The sequence below is a fragment of the Phocoena sinus genome, chromosome 10, assembly GCF_008692025.1.
Source record: "Phocoena sinus isolate mPhoSin1 chromosome 10, mPhoSin1.pri, whole genome shotgun sequence".
Lineage (NCBI taxonomy): Eukaryota > Metazoa > Chordata > Mammalia > Artiodactyla > Phocoenidae > Phocoena > Phocoena sinus.
Genome location: NC_045772.1, coordinates 91,291,099 through 91,312,744, shown reverse-complemented (window position 1 = coordinate 91,312,744; position 21,646 = coordinate 91,291,099). Strand labels below are relative to the sequence as shown.

Here is a 21,646-nt window from a genome sequence, read left to right as displayed (position 1 = left end):
ATTTATGTTTATTCAGATATTTTTTAAATTTCATATTGTGGCCTAAAAATTGGTGTAATGTTTTAATGGTTTGTTGTGCATTAATGAACATCTTAGATTTGTTCCTTTAGTTACAGAGTTAAAAACATCACAATGTGAAAATGCGCACATATACAGTTTTTAGCAAAACAATGAATGTAGCCGTAAAGCATTACAATATGGATGTCTAAAGTTTGAATACTGATAATGATTGGTAAAGACCAGTTAAAATGTGATGATTTTTACTGTAATGAAAAGATATTTGTATTATAAAAAATATTCAAAATTACAGATTTTATTAGTGAATCACTAAAGCTTCTCAAAAGTAAGGCCAATGAAGTACTTACTGTCAGGATCTGGAACTATGCTATTCACTTCACTTGCATGATCTCCTCGACCAGCGCTTCACCCCTGAGAGGCAGGTACTAGGATTGACCCCATTTTTCAGATAAGGAAACTGAGGCTCTGAGAGGTTAACTCATTTAACTAAGCTCACCTAGCTAGTTAGTGGCTGAGTCAGGATGTGAATTCAAGAGGCTGTTTCCCAAGCCTGTACTTTCTCCATTGTCTAAACTGAATTTAAGGCCAAGGCCATCTGGCTAATATTTAACTAGAAGGTGAGTCAGAAAAAGAGCGGTGCTTGAGAGAGGTGGATTCTATTGTCCTTAAAAAACCGATGGGACACATGCTGAACATTTTCTTATTCTTGTATTATAGTTGAAAACAATGGTTTTTAATCTTAAAAAAAACTTTTTTTGGAGGAGAGTATCACAGACAGTTTAAAAATAGAATGTAAGCTTTGGACCCTTTCCCTGGAAAAATGTATATACACACAGTCTAGTATATAATTTCAGCAGGCTCACCAGCCCTTTGAATACCCTTGATGGTCTTTCTGGGATCCCACTGACCCTAACTAAAGAATCAATGTCTACTGTATTTTATCATTTAAAAATGTCTATTATGGTAGTTTTACTGAAATGCCCTTTATGTAGTAGTCTATAAAGATAATCCTTGGAGAAACAAGACTATTTAGTTGAAAGTCACTGTCAGTCTCTCCTTTGTCCGTTGCCTCTGTTAAGATCAACAGGGTATATACCCTCCTACCGCAGTGGTTTATATGAGAGATCCCAGTGCAAATTGCAATGAAAACCTCATAAAACAGACTACAAGTAAACGTGCCTTGGCTGGAGACTGAAAGCAGCAATGTTCTTTCTAATTACAGAGTGTGAGGCCGAATTTGAGCCAAAATATTTGCAGTGCCTAAAGTAGCAAGGCCACTGACCTTATAATACTTCCCACAGTGAGTGTACGTGTGGTTTGATCTTCAACTTGCAGAGTCTGTCACTGTCCGCTCTCTTGAGACTGTCTTTTTTTTTTCTCATGTAAGAAACTGTAAGGCCTAGACAGATATTCTTCTGTTTTTCAATTGTCAGTGTTAGTCAACATAACTGCTTACAGTATTCAAAGAGTTTCACATTTTGTCAGAACATGGAGTTTTAACTCAAAATGTTGTGACCTAGAAAAATTCATTTATCTGGCATTTCAAGCCATGAGCTATTAAAATTAACAAAATTTTTTACATAACTGAAGTTTGAAGTACCCCAGTTCCCAGACCATTTAAATTTAATCATTTCTCAAAGAAATCTTTATAAAATGTTTTAGACAGGCCATTGCCTTTCAAAACCAAGTATACCGAGTAGAACTAAATCACTCTTAAACGTCTGGATCTTAGTTAAGAATCTTGATTAGTGCCCTGTGTAGTTATGTGGCGATACTTTTAGAAGCTGTAGAGTCATTGAGGCAAAACAATTCTAAAGCGATAGGGCTTTTGCGTATTTTTAATTTTTGGTTATAGAAATATAATTTTTCATATACACGCATATATAATATTTTCCTCCCTGAAATACCATGGCTTTCTCTCTTTTTTTTTTTTTTTTTTTTTTTGCGGTACGCGGGCCTCTCACTGTTGTGGCCTCTCCCGTTGCGGAGCACAGGCTCCGGACGCGCAGGCTCAGAGACCATGGCTCACGGGCCCAGCTGCTCCGCGGCATGTGGGATCTTCCCGGACCGGGGCACGAACCCGTGTCCCCTGCATCGGCAGGCGGACTCTCAACCACTGCGCCACCGGGAAAGCCCCATGGCTTTATCTTTTTGCCACGGTTTCCGAGACTACCTTTAATAACCTATCTATAAATGTACTTTGTTACCTTTATCATTCCAAAGATGGATAAGCCATATTAACAAGCTTGTTAGAATTTTGCCTAATATTGGAGTAAATCATTTCTGGGGTTTGGTTTTAAACAATTTGTTCCAAGAATATAAAAAGTATTCTGGTGCACCTTTGAGTTATCATTTTGTTGTTGATAACGTCATTCCTGCTGACTCCTGGGTTTTGGGCTTAGTTTCAGATTGTCACCTTGCAATGAAATGGGCAGTGCTGCTCGACTTAATCAATGAAATCAATCTACACATTTTTAAAGCGATCTACATCTTTATGTCATGGTTATTTTAACAAAAGAATCATACGTTAAAAAAAAATTCAATCTACTTCAAATGCAGTAAAAATCATCAAAAGCCATTTTGAAAAACGGACATGTCATATATTCATTTTTTGAAAACATGTTTTCATCTCTCACAGATTATTCATGGAAAAGACAAATGCATTTTATATATTATTAAGTTTTCAATAATATCATAATGTAAAATTATTAGTCAAAAGAATGCAAATACTTTTACATCTTTGGAAATGATATCTGCTAAAGGCGTTATTGCTATTTAAATTGTCTGAGGTGCGTAAGTGATATTCACAATTTATTGATGCAAACAAAACTTCACCAGTATTATTTCATCCCTAGCTTTATTATAATTTTATTATGAAATATAATTTTCATATGGGATATATCTTACCAAGTCTCACCTCCTCCACCACGACTACTCTCATCACATGGTTTTACCTCTTAACGATAATACAATTGCTTTCTCAGTGGTGTCCCTATTTTAACTGCACCCCCCAGTACTCCCTTAAACTACTCTCCACACAGCAGCCAATGATTCTGTTAAAACTTGAACGAACTCTCACATCTTTTCCCCAAACGCTCGCTGACGTCATCTCATTGAATAAGTATTTTTCGAGTGACTTCTCTGTGCCAGGTTCTGTTTTAGGTGTTTGCAATAATCCAGTAAACAATTGAGACAAAGATCTCTGAACTTACCAAGCTTATATTCTTCTAGGAGGAGACAGATTAAAAATAAAAATAATAAATAAATTACAATAGTCTGTTAGAGGTGTTAAGTGCTATCAGATAAAATAGGAAGAGCAAGGTAAGGGGGATTCAGCATTGGGAGATGAAGGTGTGAGAGTTATTATTTAAGATTGGGTGACCAGGCTAATTCTTGATGTGACCAGGGTAATTCTTGGTGAGAAGGTGATAGAAGAAAGAGATGAGGGAAGATATGTGGGGGGAACAGTGCTTCAGGAAGAGGGAACAGCCAGTGCAAAGGCCCTACAGCAGGAATGTGTGCTTGATATGCTCAAGGAATATTAAGCAAGCCAGTATGGCTAACGCAGAATGAGCAATAATAAGTATAGTAGTTGATTAGGTTATTTCCTGTCTGTCATGATTATCAATATAAGCTAGTTTCCAACAAAACGGAAAATTCACTAAGTAGAACTTAATCGAAAGAAATATTATTAAAAGCGACATCAAGATAATAAATAAATGGGATAAAATTCTGTTTATAAGCAAGAGTTAGATGGGAAAGTTTCTATATTAAAATAGCCATACTATTTCTAAAGGTTAACAAGACTGGGATAGTTTTTCAAAATAATTGCTGATGTCATTATCACGATGAGGCAGACATCTGAAGTACCAGCTTTAATGACTAGAATGATATTTTTAAATGAAAATTGATTGGATGTAATCTGTGCAATAAACCAACTTTTAGAAAGAAATGAACTTTTCAAGGTAAATGAAAACTAACACACATGATATTCGTATACTTTAAAAAAATTTAAGAGATAAATTCAAGAGAGATTCAGACAGAACTTTCAAAGGTTACTTTTTAGACTCATATTCTTTAAAAAAATCCTGTTATATATGTCATTATTTTTCACTTATACAATCATGAAATAACTCGATTAACAATCTGTATAATACAACTGTGTTGTAAGATACTTAAGCATATGAGACCCCCTAAATATTTGTGATCATTGTCTTTTCTCTAGGTCTCTTAAAGATGTATCCCTATTATTAAAAATCTAGTCTTTTTGCCTGAAAGGAACTTTTATCTCTTTACTGATGCATATTGAATGTGTTCTCAGTTAGAGCAGTTTCCAATTACCTGTCCTTTCCAAACTCTGGCTTTCTCATCTATAATATATGGATAGCAATATCACCTTGTGGCTCATAGTTGATTCTTTTGCTTCTCCTGGATCCTCATATACCTCTGCAACATGAATTTCAATCATTCCCATAGCACTCCTTACATCACCCACCAGACTGATTGTACTCCTTACTAACATCACACATATTCATCTCTTAATGCCTCTAATCACATTGTTACTGCTGCCTTGAAAGTCCTTATCTAACTAATAAAATCCTAATCATCCTTCAAAATCTAGTTCAAATATAACCTCCTTTATGAAACCTTTCCTTTCTTTCTGTATCAGTTAGCAATTGCCATGTAACAAATACAACCCCAAACTCAGTAGCATACAACAATAAGCATTTATTATGGGAAAATTATCATGTGCTTACAGAATCGTGGTCAATTGATTATCTTGGGAAAAAAATCCAACTGAAAAGTGTTTAAAATAGTTAGGTCCGAATTTTTAGGATAGGAAAAGAATTTCTGCTTCAATTGAGAGTACTTCAAGGAACATTAACTTTCACCTGCCCATTTTGACTAACTTTTGAACTTGCCTTTGATCCTGGTAACACACCCAGTGAAAACCCTTAATTTCATATTATGCTAAGACGGTGCTCATTATGTCCTACATTCATATCATAATGAAAAGTTATTGTGAATATGTATTAAGTGATGTATACGGTTTTTATTCGGTAACCTGCAGGACTTTCATACAAAATATATTTATTTTAAAATTGTAAGACCAGGTAACTTTTAAATACTTTTAAATGACCTTCCACAAGAGTCTATTAAATTGAGAGCAATTATTTCACGAAGAGTTTTAATTATGCTGTGAAAAACAAACAAAAACTTTTGTTATAGGAAAAGAAAGCAGATATGGATAATACTAGCATAATCAGAGTCCATTCTGGGTTGTAAGTATATTTACTGCCTGTTATCTGAATTATTTTTCCTATTTTTTTACAACCAAACTTCTCAATGTTTAATACACATGTTAAAGCTTAAAAACCATGAAAAAACATTATAGTAAACTTACACAGTATCCCAAATGTGAAACTTCTCAAAATTATGATGCATAGAAGATAGAAGATAGAATGTCTCTCTTTTCCTCTTCTTCCCGTTTCTACTTCATTACACTACTTACAGTGTAACTACTTGGCCAGCAAAAAATGTGAAACGATGGTATACATTACCAAGCTTAAACGGGCGGCAAGAGTCAACACTAAATTGCTTTCAGTTTGAATTTTATGAGTGATAGGGAAAATGTCACAATAAGTAAAATATGTGAAAAATCATAAAAAAGAGAAAGAGGAAAGAGTTTAATACCACTTGGGAATGGTTTCCTCACTTCACTAAGCACAACCTCATTTTAAACAATATCATAAAAATTATAATGGGAAAACAGTAAGAAAAAAATCGTGCAGTTTTGTCGGTATTGTTATCCACCTTTCTTTATTGAGTGTGTGCTATCAGGTCAGGTGCTGTGCTATATCTTTACATGTATATGTTTACTCTTCATTGCCCCATAGCATGGAATATATGCATGTGATTATGTATATGGATACACATATTATAGGTGTGTGTGTACCTCAAGGAAGAAATTGAGGCTCAGATTATTTACATTTCTTCCTGAAATATGTGCCCACTCTTGTCTGACACCAGTGTGTCACCCTCTCTCATTTAGTGGAAGCCCCTCTTTGTACAGATGAGGAATTTGCCACTAGAAAGCTGACAAGTCTTATTGGTATACTCCTCTATTGTTACTAGACTCTTAATTTGAAAAATTTTAGGGAGAAAGTTGTATGTACTTTAGAAACAGGGTCTATTTTGAAGAAAATATATTGTTTAGTCACCCAACACTGCTTTTGTGACCAAAAAAGGGATCAAAACCCTGGTGAAAATAAAGGCTTGAAATGTCTCTAGAAAAAAGTGAGTTTCTAGACGCTTCTGAACACTCCTGGGCTTCTTTTCTTGCCTTTGTGTGGGGCACTGACCCTACTCCTTTCATTCTGTAATGCGTGGTGTACTAACACACAGGGAGAAAATGTAATCATCCTGATGGTATCATTTGGCTTCATCGGAACGTGGTTTGCTGTATGTTTTTTCAAGGTTGCTTTCAAGGTTAATAATTATTATTTTAAATACAATGCAGAGATCCTTCCTCATTTTGAGTGTCCCATAAATAATTTCAGGCTGATTTCTTTTTTAACTTTGCACCCAGGAAAGTCCAAAGAAGCTAAAAACTAGTCAGCATATTAAGTAGGTAACCCAGAATGGAACTAAATCAATGAAAGGGAAAAAGAAAGATGTATTTAGAAAGCAATAGATTCATAGATAGTGTTACTATTCACCAGAGCATTTCTACTTGTGGTAACCAGTGAAGGATCACCTCCTCTTTCAAGTCTTCCCTGGCCTTCCCAAGCCGTTAATCACTCCCTATGTGATGTGAAATTGTCACTTGTTTCTTCTCTATTATAAAACGTGCACAGCTGCCTTGTAAATTATTCACTTATACTACCTTATGTGTTACAAATTGTGAGTGACCTGAGATCAGAGATTAAGCCTTGTTCACCTTTATCTCCCATGGCTGGCATACTGCCTGATACATGATATGTGCTCAATAAATACTTGAAGAAACCAATGAGGAAACAATTAAAATCTGGATAAATTATTTGGCCCCCGTATTACTACTGTACTCAGGTTGGTACTCTAGTGTGCTTGTATTATCTGAAAACATCTTCTTTACAGCAGAACTTCCAGTGAATATATGGCACCACTTCTCAGGTTCAATGCCTACTTCAGATGTCTGTTGAAAACCTGATTCGTCAACCTACAGGACCCTCCAGGCCCCTTCTCTCGGGCCGGAGGAAACCACAGCCCCAGACCTCATACTACTATCAGCCCTAAGTTTAACTCCAAACCTTCAGTGTTCATAAGCGTCAGGGAAATAAAAATGAGCTTACTTACAGAAATAGAGCGAATTCTACCTTAGACCTGTGGAGATAGTTTATCGCTGAATACATTAATTTTGTAGAACTGAGTACCTATTTAATAACTATATGAGCTGTTGGATTAAAGTGTATACACTCTTAGAAAATACCATTAAGTAGATTTTAGTTATGATTTAAATAAAGACACTAATGGAACTTCTGGAATGCTAACTCTCAAAAGGGTAGTTTGTATTGAATATTGACTACAAGCGTATTTATTTCTCATAAACACTCTCAAAAGTGGGAATTAATGTTCCTATTTTACACATAAGAAACCTGAACTGAAAAGTAAATAAACTTGTCTATTTTGCAGAGCAGTCAAGTGACAGAGCTGATTGAACCCAGGTTTGTTTACTTTAAAATGCATGCTTTTTCTAATGTCCAATATTTACCACTGTATTTTAATATTTCTATGGATATGATTTAATTCTGAATGGTTGGAATTGTTTTCCCTATGAGCTTACATCTGACAAAGAGGCATGCTTTGAAGAGTGCATTTTTTGTTCATGACTAGATTTCTTCATCCTCAGTGGAGGGAATATCCATGACCAGAAACCATGGCAACACAGAAAGAGAACACGAATTTCAAGATGCAAGAAGGAAATTTTATATAAATAAGATTTTTGTTTTCCTCTTGAAAAGGTCTTTAAAAGATGGAGCAAAAAAAAAAAAAAACAAGTGTGCAATGATACAGATATAAAGTAGTATATGATAAGCAACTGTTTTCTTACTAGTTTCCTCAGTCATTAACAAGTTCCTTCTTTCAACAACACAGAATAGAATGTCAGGAAACATTTTAGGCAGTGAAGAAGACAGCACAGAAAATAAGACACGGTTCCTATTTTCGAGGAGCTGAGAATTTGCACTTTTGCATGTTCCAGGAAAAATCAAAAGACATGTGGGTAATTTAGAATGTTGTCTAAGTCCTGTCATGATGCCTGGGTAAAAGAAGGAAGGCCAGAGTGAGGTGAGTCTAACCGACTTAAGTGCCTCAAAGCGAGAAAACCTTCTTGTGTTTTCCAGAAGAGAAAGTGTAATAGACAAAATCAGAGTAATATGTATAAAGTGTCAATCCTATGATTGCTTCTGTTCCATCTTTCAGATGGATGGGGTTTGGCTAAAATATAAGAGGAAGTTCAGTTTTACCTTTTTCCTTCCCTCACCCTGACCTCAATCATCCTCCTGTCAGATCAAGCCTCCAGATAAAATTTCCCTATTCCCCACCCCCTGGATCTGACACTTCTGGTCTTTTGTACTTTATTCCTGGGTCTCTCTTCAACCACCAAGCCCCAAGTTCATGTTCTTCCTTTTAGCAGGCTTCTCTTTCTCTGACTACACTAGCCTCCCCCAAGAAACTTGGGCCATTGTGCCTCAAATCAAGGACTGAAGTATGGAAATCTCAGCACAAAGACTTGATCTAGAAGGACCTGTGGGAGACAGCACAGCTCTTTGAAGTTTGGGCTTAACAGCTGCAAGTATGGCTGAAACCAAGCATGTGGCACTTCGGAATCTCAGGACCCCTAGTCAAAGCAGACTAAAAGCCCTTTCTTCACTGAAAGGTTATGGAAATAGGCTGCCCTGGAAATGAGATGACAAAAAAAGCACACGGAAATTGTGTGACTTGAAATGTCAGATCTTTTTTTTTTTAATTTTTAATTTTTAAACATTTTATTGAAGTGTAGTTGATTTACAATGGGCTAATTGTTGCCGCACAGCGAGGTGATCCAATTATACATATATATGCTTTTTCATCCTCTGAAATGTCAGATCTTATGGAGAGGGGCTCAGAGCAAAGATGTGTGCACAGAAAGCAGATTTCAGATTTACTGATATCTAAATTTACTATTTTCAAATGCTTCTTGTATGGCTCTCTCATTAAGTCTTTCTCTCCTCCCCACATATATGAGATTTACACACATTTACTTAATCATTAAATATTTATTTATCACTGTGCTAGACATGAAAGAAAGCAAGACAGAGAATTCCCTAAGCAAAATCTTTGCAATGACTTCATATTAGACCTAAATTGTGAGCTAGGTCTTGGATGAGTTGAAATTGCTAACTTAGGGAGAGTACTGTAAGCAAAGAGCATCACGTTCAAAGGCCTCCCATGAGTCATGGGAGACCCTGGTTCATTTAGGAATCACAAGCGGTTCAGCGTAGGTTGAGTGGTGTGTGGATGGAGCTATGTAGGGGGTAGGCTGTGAGGTTCTTCACAGCCCAGACTTTGAAGGAGCTTGTATGTCACATTGACGAGCTTGGATTTTACAGTGAAATCTATGGGCACACACAGGTTCTGAGTAGGGAGATGGCTCAATTTGAGCTGGTTACCTATGGAAATTGTTCACTGATTAGTTGTACAAAGTGTGAGAGAGGGATTGGTCTATATGGAATAAAAGTCTGAGTTATTCTCTGAGGCAGAATATAATGGAGAAATTAGTTAAGTGCAAGTGAGGCTGGATTTGAACACGTTGAACATGAGACATTAATGAAAACATCCAGGTAGAGAAGTCTCATCTCTCCATCCATCCACCCATCCACCCATCCATCCATCCATCCATCCATCCATCCATCTTCTATGCTTCTATTTATCTACCCATCTATCATACATTCAACATTTATTTATTAAATGCCTGTCATGTCCCAGTCACTGCTAAGCACTGTCCCATAGGCAGCTGACATCATAGCATGAAGCTGGAGAGAGTTGATAATTGCTAGAATGATACTTTCTAGTGATTGGCAAATGCAATGGGCATAGTTAAGATGCTCAATGTAGATAAAGAAAAGAGGACTTAGCACAGAAGTGCTATCTATCTTCAATGTCATCTCATGGTGACTTCTCTTGATTCTTATGTTCTCCTCCTTCTCAACTCCTAAAATTTCTAGCTGAACTAAAAAATTTAACAGATCTAGTCAGGGGACAAAAATTTGTTCATATAGCCATAGTTTCTGAAGCGGCCCCATCCCCTATCCCCTACTCCCTGCTCTATTTCCTGTAATGGTCAAAATAAATTGACATAAAAAACATTTAAGCCCCATAAAAACATGGAGATTGAGCAATTTAATGGGAATTTTAAATTAATGCAGTATAAAAGTGGTTGCTTTATAATGCCAGAAGTTCAAATGAGATGTAAATTAGTTCCAGATGGGGGTCTAAGGATTGCTTTTAAATTATTGTTTATTTAAGCCTGAACATTTTGACTTGTCCTGCATCCTGACAAAAATATCACTCTGAGAAAGAGTTACAGAATTAAAGTCAGTTCTCTGTGCAGGAAATTTTTAAAGATAAATGGTGTAATCTCCAAGAATTATTAGGGAGATGCTTTTGTATCTGAAAACCTAGCCTTGAAGTCTAGCTTCAGTGCATTTCAAGTCTTGAAAATTGACTTACTTTGGTATGGAATGGTAAGGTAAGGATTTGGTACTGACAACAGTGCTTTAGGATGACAAATGAGAATGGGAAAAAAAGCAGGACCATGACTTATAATTCTTAACGTGTTTGATAGGGAGTAGAGATTTGAGAATGCTTGTAGAGTATGTAAAATCAAGAAAAAGCTTTATATTAAATTAAAAATTAGCTTGTATGATTGAATAACAATAAATTTTCCAGAATTTCAATTGAAAGTAGAAACAAAAGAAATTAACTTTGAAATATGGTAATCAGCTGATTTGGCTCTGTCTCTTCATTTGTTTTTGAAGGTTAATAAGTCAAAAGCTATGGATTCTGTGCCCAGGAATTCGAACCAGTTTTATATAAGTTGGAAATTATTATTCATTTTAATCATTATTCATTTTAATTATAATTCAATTTAATTATAAGTGATCCTTAAGAAATAAATTACCAGATTTCCTAAGCCAGAGTTTTAAATTTAATAATTTATAATTATTTTCATTAAAATAATATTTTATACCAAGCCATTATATTTAAGAAGAATTACCTGTCTTGTATTAAGTATTTTTCTAAATTTTTCAAGAGATTTGGATATAAAATTCTAATTTTTAATTTTTACTCTTTTTTGGAAGAGGAACGTGTATGGTGTTAATGTCTGAATTTCTTTTCCTATGCTTATATTACGAGAACACACAAGAAACTGGCAACTGGAAACATATGGAATTTGTTGGAGCATAAAACTGATTCAGAATGACTAAATATCCCAGACAAGTAGTGGAATATCTCATATGATCCCCACTGAATGCCTTCTTTTACAAAGAACCAAGGATCTTATAAGTTATTCCTCTCACACATGGCCTCTGCTCCAGACTCATTTTGGTTCCTGCCTATATGGGCACAAATGGATTTAAGAGGCTGTGTCTATGACTCTGGTCTTGAAGACTTACCTCTAGCAACTGCGTGTCTCCATTTGTAGCCCCATCACCACTCCTATTGCTATCTTCATAACCTCATAAGATAAAAACAAAACATGGAGCCTTAAAAAAGTCAGAGTTTGTATGGAGAACTAGAGCTTGGCAAAATAAGACTGTAAGTGAGAGGAATTGTCAGAGATTGGGTTGGAAAAGGGCCCACACTATGAACAACCTATAAGCCAAGCTAAGATATTTCTACTTATGCTTAAGATGATGAGAAGCCATTAAGGTATTATAAACACAAAGATAACATGATCATCTTTCTGTTTTATAAAGGCCACTGCTATTTCAGTGCCAAGGTAAGGCTGGAGACAGGGGGACTAGTTAAGGAGCTATTCCAGTACTACAGAAGGAAAAATTCACTCCTACCCACCAGTAAATGTGTCAAGTCATAATTGGAATTATACAGTATATAGTCTTTTCAGTCTGACATCTTTCACTTAGCAATATGCATCTTAATTTCTTCCATGTCATGTCCTGCCTTGAGAACTTATTTCTATTTATTGCTGAATATTCCATCGTATGGGTATACTACAGTGTATCCAGTCACCAACTGAAGAACATCTTGGATGCTTCCAATTTGGGGCAATTATGTTTTGGCCATAAATATTCACATGAAGGTATTTATGTAGACATAAGTTATCAGATAGTTTGGGTAAATATTTAGGAGTACAATTGCTGGATTATAGTGAGACTACATTTAGCTTTATAAGAAACTGCCAAACTGTTTTCCAAAGTGGCTGTACCATTCTGCATTCCCATCAGAAATGAACGACAGTTTCTGTTGCTCTGTATCCTTGTCAGCGTTTAGTATTGTCAATTTTCTTTTGATTTTTTTTTTTTTGCCATCCTATTAAGTGGGCATTGTTATCTCACTGTTGTTTTCTTACAATTCTCTAATGACAGATAAGGTTGGTATTGTATCTAAAAAGTCATTGCTATACCCAAGGTCACCTAGATTTTCTCCTATGATATATTCTAGGAGTTCTATAGTTTTTCATTTTATATTTAGGTCTATGATCCATTTTGACTTAATTTTTGTGAAGGGTATAAGGTCTGTATATAGATTTCTTTTTTTCATGTGGATATTCAGTTGTTTCAGTACCATTTGTTGAAAGACTATCTTTGCTCCATTGTATTGTCTTTGCTTCTTTGTCAAAGCGAGTTGGCATTATTTATGTGAGTTCATTTCTGGTCTTTATTGTGTTCCATTGATCTATTTGTCTGTACTTCACCAATACCACACTGTCTTGATTACTGTAGCTTATAGTAAATCTTGAAGTCAAGTAGTATCAGCTCAACTTTGTTCTTCTCTTTCAGTATTGTGTTGGCTATTCTGGGTCCTTTCCCTCTCCATATAAACTTTAGGATTAGTTTGTCTATGTTCACAAAATAACTTGCAAGGACTTTGATTGGGATTGTAGTGAATCTTTGGGTCAAGTTGGGGAATGTTGTCATCTTGACAATATTGAGTCTTCCTATATATAAACATGGAATTTTTTAGTTCTTGGATTTTTAAAATCAGAGTTTGGTAGTTTTCCTCATATACATCTTATACATATTTTATTAAATTTCTATAGAATCAATTCATTTTGGGGGTGCTAATAAAAATGATATTATGGGGACTTCCCTGGTGGCGCAGTGGTTGAGAGTCCGTCTGCCGATGCAGGGGACACGGGTTTGTGCCCCGGTCCGGGAAGATCCCACATGCTGCGGAGCAACTGGGCCCGTGAGCCATGGCCACTGAGCCTTTGCGTCCAGAGCCTGTGCTCTGCAACGGGAGAGGCCACAACAGTGAGAGGCCCACATACCGCAAAAAAAAAAAAATTATATTATGGGCTTCCCTGGTGGTGCATCGGTTAAGAATCTGCCTGCCAATGCAGGGGACACGGGTTCAGGCCCTAGTCCGGGAAGATCCCACATGCCACGGAGCAACTAAGCCCGTGTGCCACAACTACTGAAGCCCGCACTCCTAGAGCCTGTGCTCCGCAACAAGAGAAGCCACCACAATGAGAAGCCCGTGCACCACCATGAAGAGTAGCCCCCGCTCACTGCAATTAGAGAAAGCCCATGCGCAGCAACAAAAACCTAACTCAGCCAAAAATAAATAAATTTTAAAAAATGATATTATGTTTTCAGTTTCAAATTCCACTTGTTCATTGCTGGTATAAAGGAAGGCAATTGACTTTTTAAAAAATTTAATTAATTTATTTTTATGCAGCAGGTTCCTGTTATCTATTTTATATATATTAGTGTATACATGTCAATCCCAATTTCCCAATTCATCCCCCCCCCCCCCCATTTTCCACTCCTTTGTGTCCATATGTTTGTTCTCTACATCTGTGTCTCTATTTCTGGGAAGGCAATTGACTTCTGTGTTTTAATCTCATGCTGCAACCTTGCTATAATCACTTATTATATCCAGGAGGTTTCTTTCTTTTTGTCTCTTCTTTTGGATTTCCTGCATATATGTGATGGCATTATTTCCTTCTTTCCAATCCATATACCTTTTATTTTCTTTCCTCGTCTTATTGCATTGGCTAGAATATCCAATACAGTGTTGAAAAGGAGTGGTGAAAAGGTCATCCTTTCCTTGTTTCTGATCTTAGCAAGAAAATTTCTAGCATCACACCATTAATTATAATGTTAGCTGTTGGGGTTTTTTTTTTGTAGATATTCTTTATTAAGTTATTCCTCTCTATTCCTAGGTTGCTGAGAGTTTTCATCATGAATGAGTGCTGAATTTTGTCTAGTGCTTTTTCTGCACCTATTATTGTGATCATGTGATTTTTTTTCTCTTGCCTATTCATGTGATAGTTCCATTAGCTTATGTCTAGGTAAGCTAATCTTGGCTATAATTTTCTGTATTCACATGTCTCTCCCTAGATTTCAGGATATGGTATATTGCTCAGCAACTTCAATTTTTTTGATTGGACCAAAAAAAGTAATTGATTTTGTTTGTTCAGCTTTTTTGTTGCTGTTGTAAGGATAAGAGTGATGATTTAGAAGCTCTTTACATTTCAGGGTTGAAATTGGAAGGTTGTTTAGATATTTTACAGGATAAGTAGGTTTCAGAGCTTCTTCATCTTACTGTTATTTCTGCCTTTTCAGTATTCTCTCACTGTTCTTTCAGCTCAGCCATATGTGATATATATTCTAGTATTTTTCATGTGTGCAATGCAAAATGGATTTCACTGACCTACACTGGCATCATAGGACTTAGAAACAGAGTTCAATTAACAAATATTTAATATTTCACCATTAGTTTTATTTAGTTTTTTCTAGCTCTTTCAAGTTACTCATATTCACCTAACTTTAGACATATACACATATATATGATTACATACTCTTAATTATCCTCTACTAATAAATAAAAATGTGTTAAATTTTTTCATATACTCATAAACCTACATGTGTTATCTTTTAGTCTTAATAATCCCAGAGTCATTGTTTTCTTCAAATGAGCAAGTTATACTTCAGATTCACTTTGCTAGTCTTATTTTCTTTTCAATGCAAATGACACAAGGATATTCTCTTGCTAACAATTTCTCTAACAGTAAATTGTGAGACAAGACCAATATCTAATATCTAGAAATTAATGAACACAGAACAATGTTTCTATGTTGCTCACTAGGGTATTTTATAGGAAGATTTCACTTTATAATTACCTTTGTTCTGAAATAAATTAATTTTAAAAGCTCACCAAATGATTGTCATGTTCATTTATTTATTATATACATGATCCTAATATGTGTGTATGGCTGATCATGCTCATGTGGTGTAATTTGAGTGTCAACTATGGATTATTTGGTGGTGAATTATCAACTAGTTCTATTTTTCTATTTTAATTTTTCTAGTATCTTCTCTGGATAATAATAATAATATTTGGGGTCTAAAGGAGGAGAGAAGAGAAGGAGTGTGGGGAGAGAAGAAATTAAAAAATGTAATACCAGTCCCTCTTGCTAGATAAAATTAAACTACTAAAAAATTCACTGGCATGTAAGGACATTGATTGGAGGCAGAGACACATCAGAAAAGAAGTGATACGATCTGAGTGCTCTGCAGATAATAGACTATCGGGAGTAGGGCAAGGGAAGAAGTAGGGAGAACAATTTGGAGGTTATTTTGATATCTGATATCATGACAGCTTGGACCAGGGAGGAGCCATGGAGGTGGTGGGAAATAATCAGATTTGCTTTTGGACTGGCTACAGAGTATGAGAAGGAAAGAAGGTTGGAGGATGACTCCAAGGTTTATGACCTAAGAAACTAGGAAGATGAAGTGCCCTTTCCTTACATGGGGGAAAACTATGAGTAGGGAAGATTTTAGATGAAAGATCAGGAGTCAGTTTTGAACAAGATAAGTTTGTGATATCTTTAGGACATGCAATGGAGATGTGAAGAGGTAGAGGATATCGGAATCTGGAGTTGAGGGCAGAGATACAGGCTAGAGATGTAAATTTGCAAATATGTCAGTATAAAGATGGTATTTAAAGACACGAGACTGGATGAAGTCACCTGAAGACCATATAGATATAGGAGCACCCTGAACTCTGGGGCACCTCTAACCTTTAGTAGTTGGGTTGATGAGGTAAAAGCAGTGAAGGTGACTGGGAAGGTGAAGTAGGAGGAAATCGTAAAGGGTTTAGAATCATGGAAGCTATGCAAAGAAAGTCTTTCATGAAGAAGAGATTGATCAACTGTTTCAATGTTGCAAGTAAGTAAGAGGAGGACTGAGAATTGCATTTGGCTGTGTGAAATCACAGTATGGATGGCAGCTTGATTGGAGTGGGCTCAAGAGAATACAGAGGAGAGGAAATGGAGAAGTAAATGTAGGCTTTTAAGCTATTATGAAAGTGTTCTGAATCACATAAAAATCACAGAGATGGACCCATTTCAAACATTTATCAGTCATCATTTTGTTTGACGATACCATTTTTAATCACAGAAATTTAAGATGTTCATTTACTATTTAGTAGTTTAAATGTGGAATGCCACAGAAAGAAGAGTAGAACAAAATGAAAGAAAGTTGTAAAATGAAAGAGGGGGACAATGTTGTGAAGCATTTACTCAAGTGGGGTTTTTTTAGAAGATTTCTTGGATTTTTTCCCCTTTAAATTAGACCTTGACCTTCACTTCCGCAAGGGAAGGTAAGACAGAGCACAAATATACTACCAAGAGAAACCAGACAGTTATTCCTGGATTTTAGCATATTCCAGTGACCAAGATTTTGGCATTAACAATTAGATTCTAGACAGAACCCCTTGTCTATCCCTTTGCCCTCCAAACACCTCCATCCTTAGATCCCTGAGATAAGCACTCTTTCTAGTCTAGGAAGAGAGAGGTCAGAGAGAAAAGTAAGTGAAAGAAGTGCTGATGTGGAGCTATATCCCTTTCCTCTTCGGCTGAGCCAGAGATGTTGCAGAAGGGGCACAGGAATTCCTGGTTAGCTTTAGGAGGTTTAGAACAAAGGGACGCCTCTCCTCCGCAACCTGTCTTGGTCCTGAGAGCCCTCTCCAGACCCTTCGTGACTAAGGAGGAACAGTAGCAGTAGCTCGTGGGATGAGTGGGCAGATGCATCTCAAACAGGGTCGCAGAGCCACTGTCCAAGTAGGACCCAGAGCACATACAAAAGCTTGCTCCATGGCTCGGAAAGTGCCATGGGTGTGTCATCAACAGCCAGTGGACCTGAGCACATCCTATAGTCTGATGAGGGGATTTCAACAGCAGATGTGCTCAAGATCATCAGCACAGAGGGATGGCCCTGCCTGAATACCAAAGCCAGCAGACACCGTCAGGGACAAACTGTGAAGAACTTCCAATGCTTGATGGAAGCCCCTGTAACTTCCACTTCACACAAGGGAATACATAGGCAGCAGCAGGGGCTTCCCTGGTGGCGCGGTGGTTGAGAGTCCGCCTGCCCATGCAGGGGACGCGGGTTCGTGCCCCGGTCTGGGAAGATCCCACATGCCGCGGAGCGGCTGGGCCCGTGAGCCATGGCCGCTGAGCCTGCGCGTCCAGAGCCTGTGCTCCACAATGGGAGAGGCCACAGCGGTGAGAGGCCCGCGTACCGAAAAACAAAAAAAACAAAACAAAACAAAAAAAAAAAAAAAAAAAAAAAACATAGGCAGCAGCAAAACCCCACAGTGGACCATAAGTCCACTACACAAAATCTGAAGTTTCAGAATAAACTCATAAAAATGGACGATTTTAAGTTCATTCAGAACACAGAATATGATTAGAGATTGAAATTAGGTAGTTTTAGAAAAATGTATACCAACCACCCGAGCCCACAATTACACAGAAAGTGTGTTTACAAGCTCTTTGGGGGAAATTGTGGTATAGGGAAATACAATACACTCTACTTTAAATGGTAAGAATTAGGTTTGGGTCCCACCTCTGTAACTTTCCAAAGAATCTCAAGCCAGGTAATTATGCTCTCTGAGCTCTAGTGCTCTTATTTGTAAAAGGAGAACAAGTAAATATATCCTACAAGACTACTGTGATTATAAAATGCCACATTACATATAAGTGTTTTAAAAAGTATAAATGTTCCAAAATAAAGGGTAAAGAAAGTGACACCAGATTCTGCAACGTACCAGGCTCCTTGTACTGGTAAATATTATATGTATTTTGTGTTGTATTTAACATATTATATGTAGCAATTATATGTAGCTATTATATTATGTTAGTTTATATTACATTATATTTCTGGCTTGTCTGGGAGAGCCTTATTTTACTGCTATTGCCTTGGCATAATTTTTTTTTTTTTTTTTTTTTTTTTTCGCGGTACGCGGGCCTCTCACTGTTGCGGAGCACAGGCTCCGGACGCGCAGGCTCAGCCGCTCCGCGGTATGTGGGATCTTCCCAGACCGGGGCACGAACCCGTGTCCCCAGCATCGGCAGGCAGACTCTCAACCACTGTGCCACCAGGGAAGCCCAGCATAATTTTTTAAAATGCAGCTTTTACACTCAAAAGTATTTTTGGTTTGGATGATAACTAACATGGTCACCCTGTATATACTTTCCAGATCCTTGCAAGGTAAAGTAGGTATTTTTATTTTCTTTTCATAGGTGAGGTGCCTAAAGTTTAAATGGCTTGAGCAGCGTATCTACGCTCTCACAGTTGGTTATGCTGCTGTATGGAAAGTCAAATCTAAGCCCACCAGCTTGAAAGGTCAGTCTGTTTTTCTATCTACTGTGCCCTCATGTAAGGTACAATGTTACTCTTTTGATTTACCTAAGAACTATGTGTATGTAAACAGAGGCAATTTCTCTGAGGCACAGAGGAATGGACCCACTTAGACTGAAGCAGCAAGTCAAAAGCAGAGTGAAGGCTAATCCTTGAATTCCTGAGCAGGCAGCTTCCCAAATCCTGTTTACCTTTAGGGATTTGGCCTTTGCATTGGTTTGGCAAACCGTTCAAAAACACGCAGATTAGCTTTAAGCAAATCAACTTAGAAATATTACATTAACAACCCCTCTCTTCAGTTTTCTTTTTTGTTTTAGTCAAACATTCTTAAAAGAAAATCTCTATCTCCCTCAAATCTGCCTTTTCCTTGGTATTCTAAAGCTTTTAATTGTGTCCAGTTTGTAAATCTAATTTAGTGAAACCTCAAAAATAAAAAAAGGTTATGTTTACTTCAGTTAAGCCTGGAGTAAGGTTCATGCCAGATCTCATTTTAACAAAATGAATTCACTATCCCCTAGTAAACATTGGTTGAAAGTTATAATTATAGTGGTGACCAGAAAGACTCTGGCTCTGGTTTACAGAATTATTTGACCTTAAGTTAATATTATAAATCAAAAAGATGAAAATCTGGGCCTGAAAATGAACATAATTCATATTGTAAACTTTGCTCAAAGAAAAAAGCCTTTTGCAACATTCTTTAACTAAACTGTGTCTTTACAAGCCAAATGAGATGAATATTTGGAGGAATGGTCTTTAGTTAATTCAAACTGAAATAATCTGAATAAAGATGGAGGAAAAGTGGAATCACTTTATAACTGTAATTGTGCAGATATATTTATTTTTCAGAATGGTGAGTGCATAAATTAGCATCCTCTTATACAGACACAAGACAGGGGAAACTGAAACTTTGAAAACTAAAAACATGTAAATGTAGAACCTGTATCTGAAATTATGCCCACTGACCCAGAATACCTCTATCAAAATGTGATGAACTATTTAGCAACATTCAACAGAAAACAAAGCATTGCTCCAGAATAATTAACTGAAGAAAAGATCTGAATACATTAGATGGTAGACTGTGAGAAATCCATGTATTAAAATGCTGAACAAGAGAAACCACTGAATTGTTTTTTACTTGGAAAAATGTGTGTTCATAAAATTGGGGCTGAGCCTTCTACCTTTTCTATACAAATGTGTCTCTGGAACCAGACAGCATGTCTTGGGGTTTTGATGGATAATAGTTGTCTGTGTACATGAAACATGTCAAACATATATGTAAAGTACATCAGATTCCCTCAGAATAACGTGGAGGTGCGTCGGGATCTGAGATCTCCTCTCGAAGAGAGAGTGGTTAGGTAGATCCAAGAAAACACTGCCAAAGTTTTGTGAGTGCAATATCTTCTTAGATAATTGAACTAAGAGGAAAAATCCAGAGGGAGCAGTTTCCAGAAGACAAGGCTACAGGTGCGTTCAAAACAAATTGCAAGTGAATTGTAGGTAATAAAGTCAAAGAACACAGAAGGCTAGGCAGACTGGCCATCATGGGGACTTCAGGGGTTTCCAAAAGGACCACCGGAAATGCTAACTGGAATAAAACAAGAAGAGGTGAATAAAGAATGTAGAGACCCAAACCAAAAATGACCTAAAAAAACCCAGAACACAAAACCAGCAAATGAGGGGGAATGCCAGTGATGTCAGCACAAGAAGCTTCATAAAGAATAATCTTAGCGTATTAACAATTTAAAGAAAAAGCTTTATGTGAGGTGACTTGATAAATCAGCCATTGATGCCAGGGGCAGAGGCACTGAGGGGACATGAAGTGAATTAAAGAAGGTCACTTTTATTAAAACTACCAATTCCATAGGTATTTAGAGATTTTTTAAAACTCATATATTCCTGCTCCAATATTAATGTGTCTATTTAGCTCTGAAATTTTGCTCTCTACAGTGAACATCAATGCTCTGGACAATGGTTCCATGAAACTCATTAGTGGTCTTTTAACTGTTATTATTGTCCCTAAAAGTAACTGAGAAGAACAAGGCACTGTTTGTTTATTTGCTCTATATTAAATTCTAGAAAATTTTCTCCTATTTTTTTATTAATTCATCTCAGGCTTTCCTTATGTAAGCTGAATTCTGTCACTTAGTTCTTAGCATTTCATTAGAATATTAAAATGTATCATTATTATTTAAAGCAAAAAAATATGTACCCACATCTATTATAGAAAAAGGAAACACCATGTTAGGCACTGTTAGTGGGGGAGGGGAATGAAATATAGACACACAAAACAGAACTTATACCCAGGGCTTTGCAGTTCTGTTGGGGAGGTGGATGCTCACTAGTGCCAATAATACAGGGCAGAATGTGACCTGTGTTACACATTGGCGGGGCAGAGTTCTCCTCTGTAGAAGAGTATGGGAGATTTAACGCTAATGCAAGAAATTCCAGTTTTAGTAATTTATCCCCAAAGATGTTTTCGACAAATACAGAAAGGTATGCGTACCTAGGTGATTCCTATGTCAGTATTTAGCCTATCTGTACTGAACATTAGCCATTTTTACAGAATTTGGAGTTAATAGGAAATAAAATTTTTAAAAGACAGTGTGTATACATACTTATGTATATGTGTATAAATGATACCTAGGGCCAGCCTACAGACCCTTACTATCCCCTTCTGTGCCTGTGGCAGACATGACTAACTGATCATGGCATAC

The 21,646-nt window shown here is 36.7% G+C and overlaps 1 protein-coding gene across 1 annotated transcript in view; it reads right to left on the bottom strand.

Moving 5' to 3' along the window:
• The window catches only part of RERG (RAS like estrogen regulated growth inhibitor), a 106,069-nt gene that overhangs the window by 12,581 nt on the left and 71,842 nt on the right, over window positions 1-21,646 (bottom strand). The gene's annotated exons all lie outside the window — the stretch shown is intronic.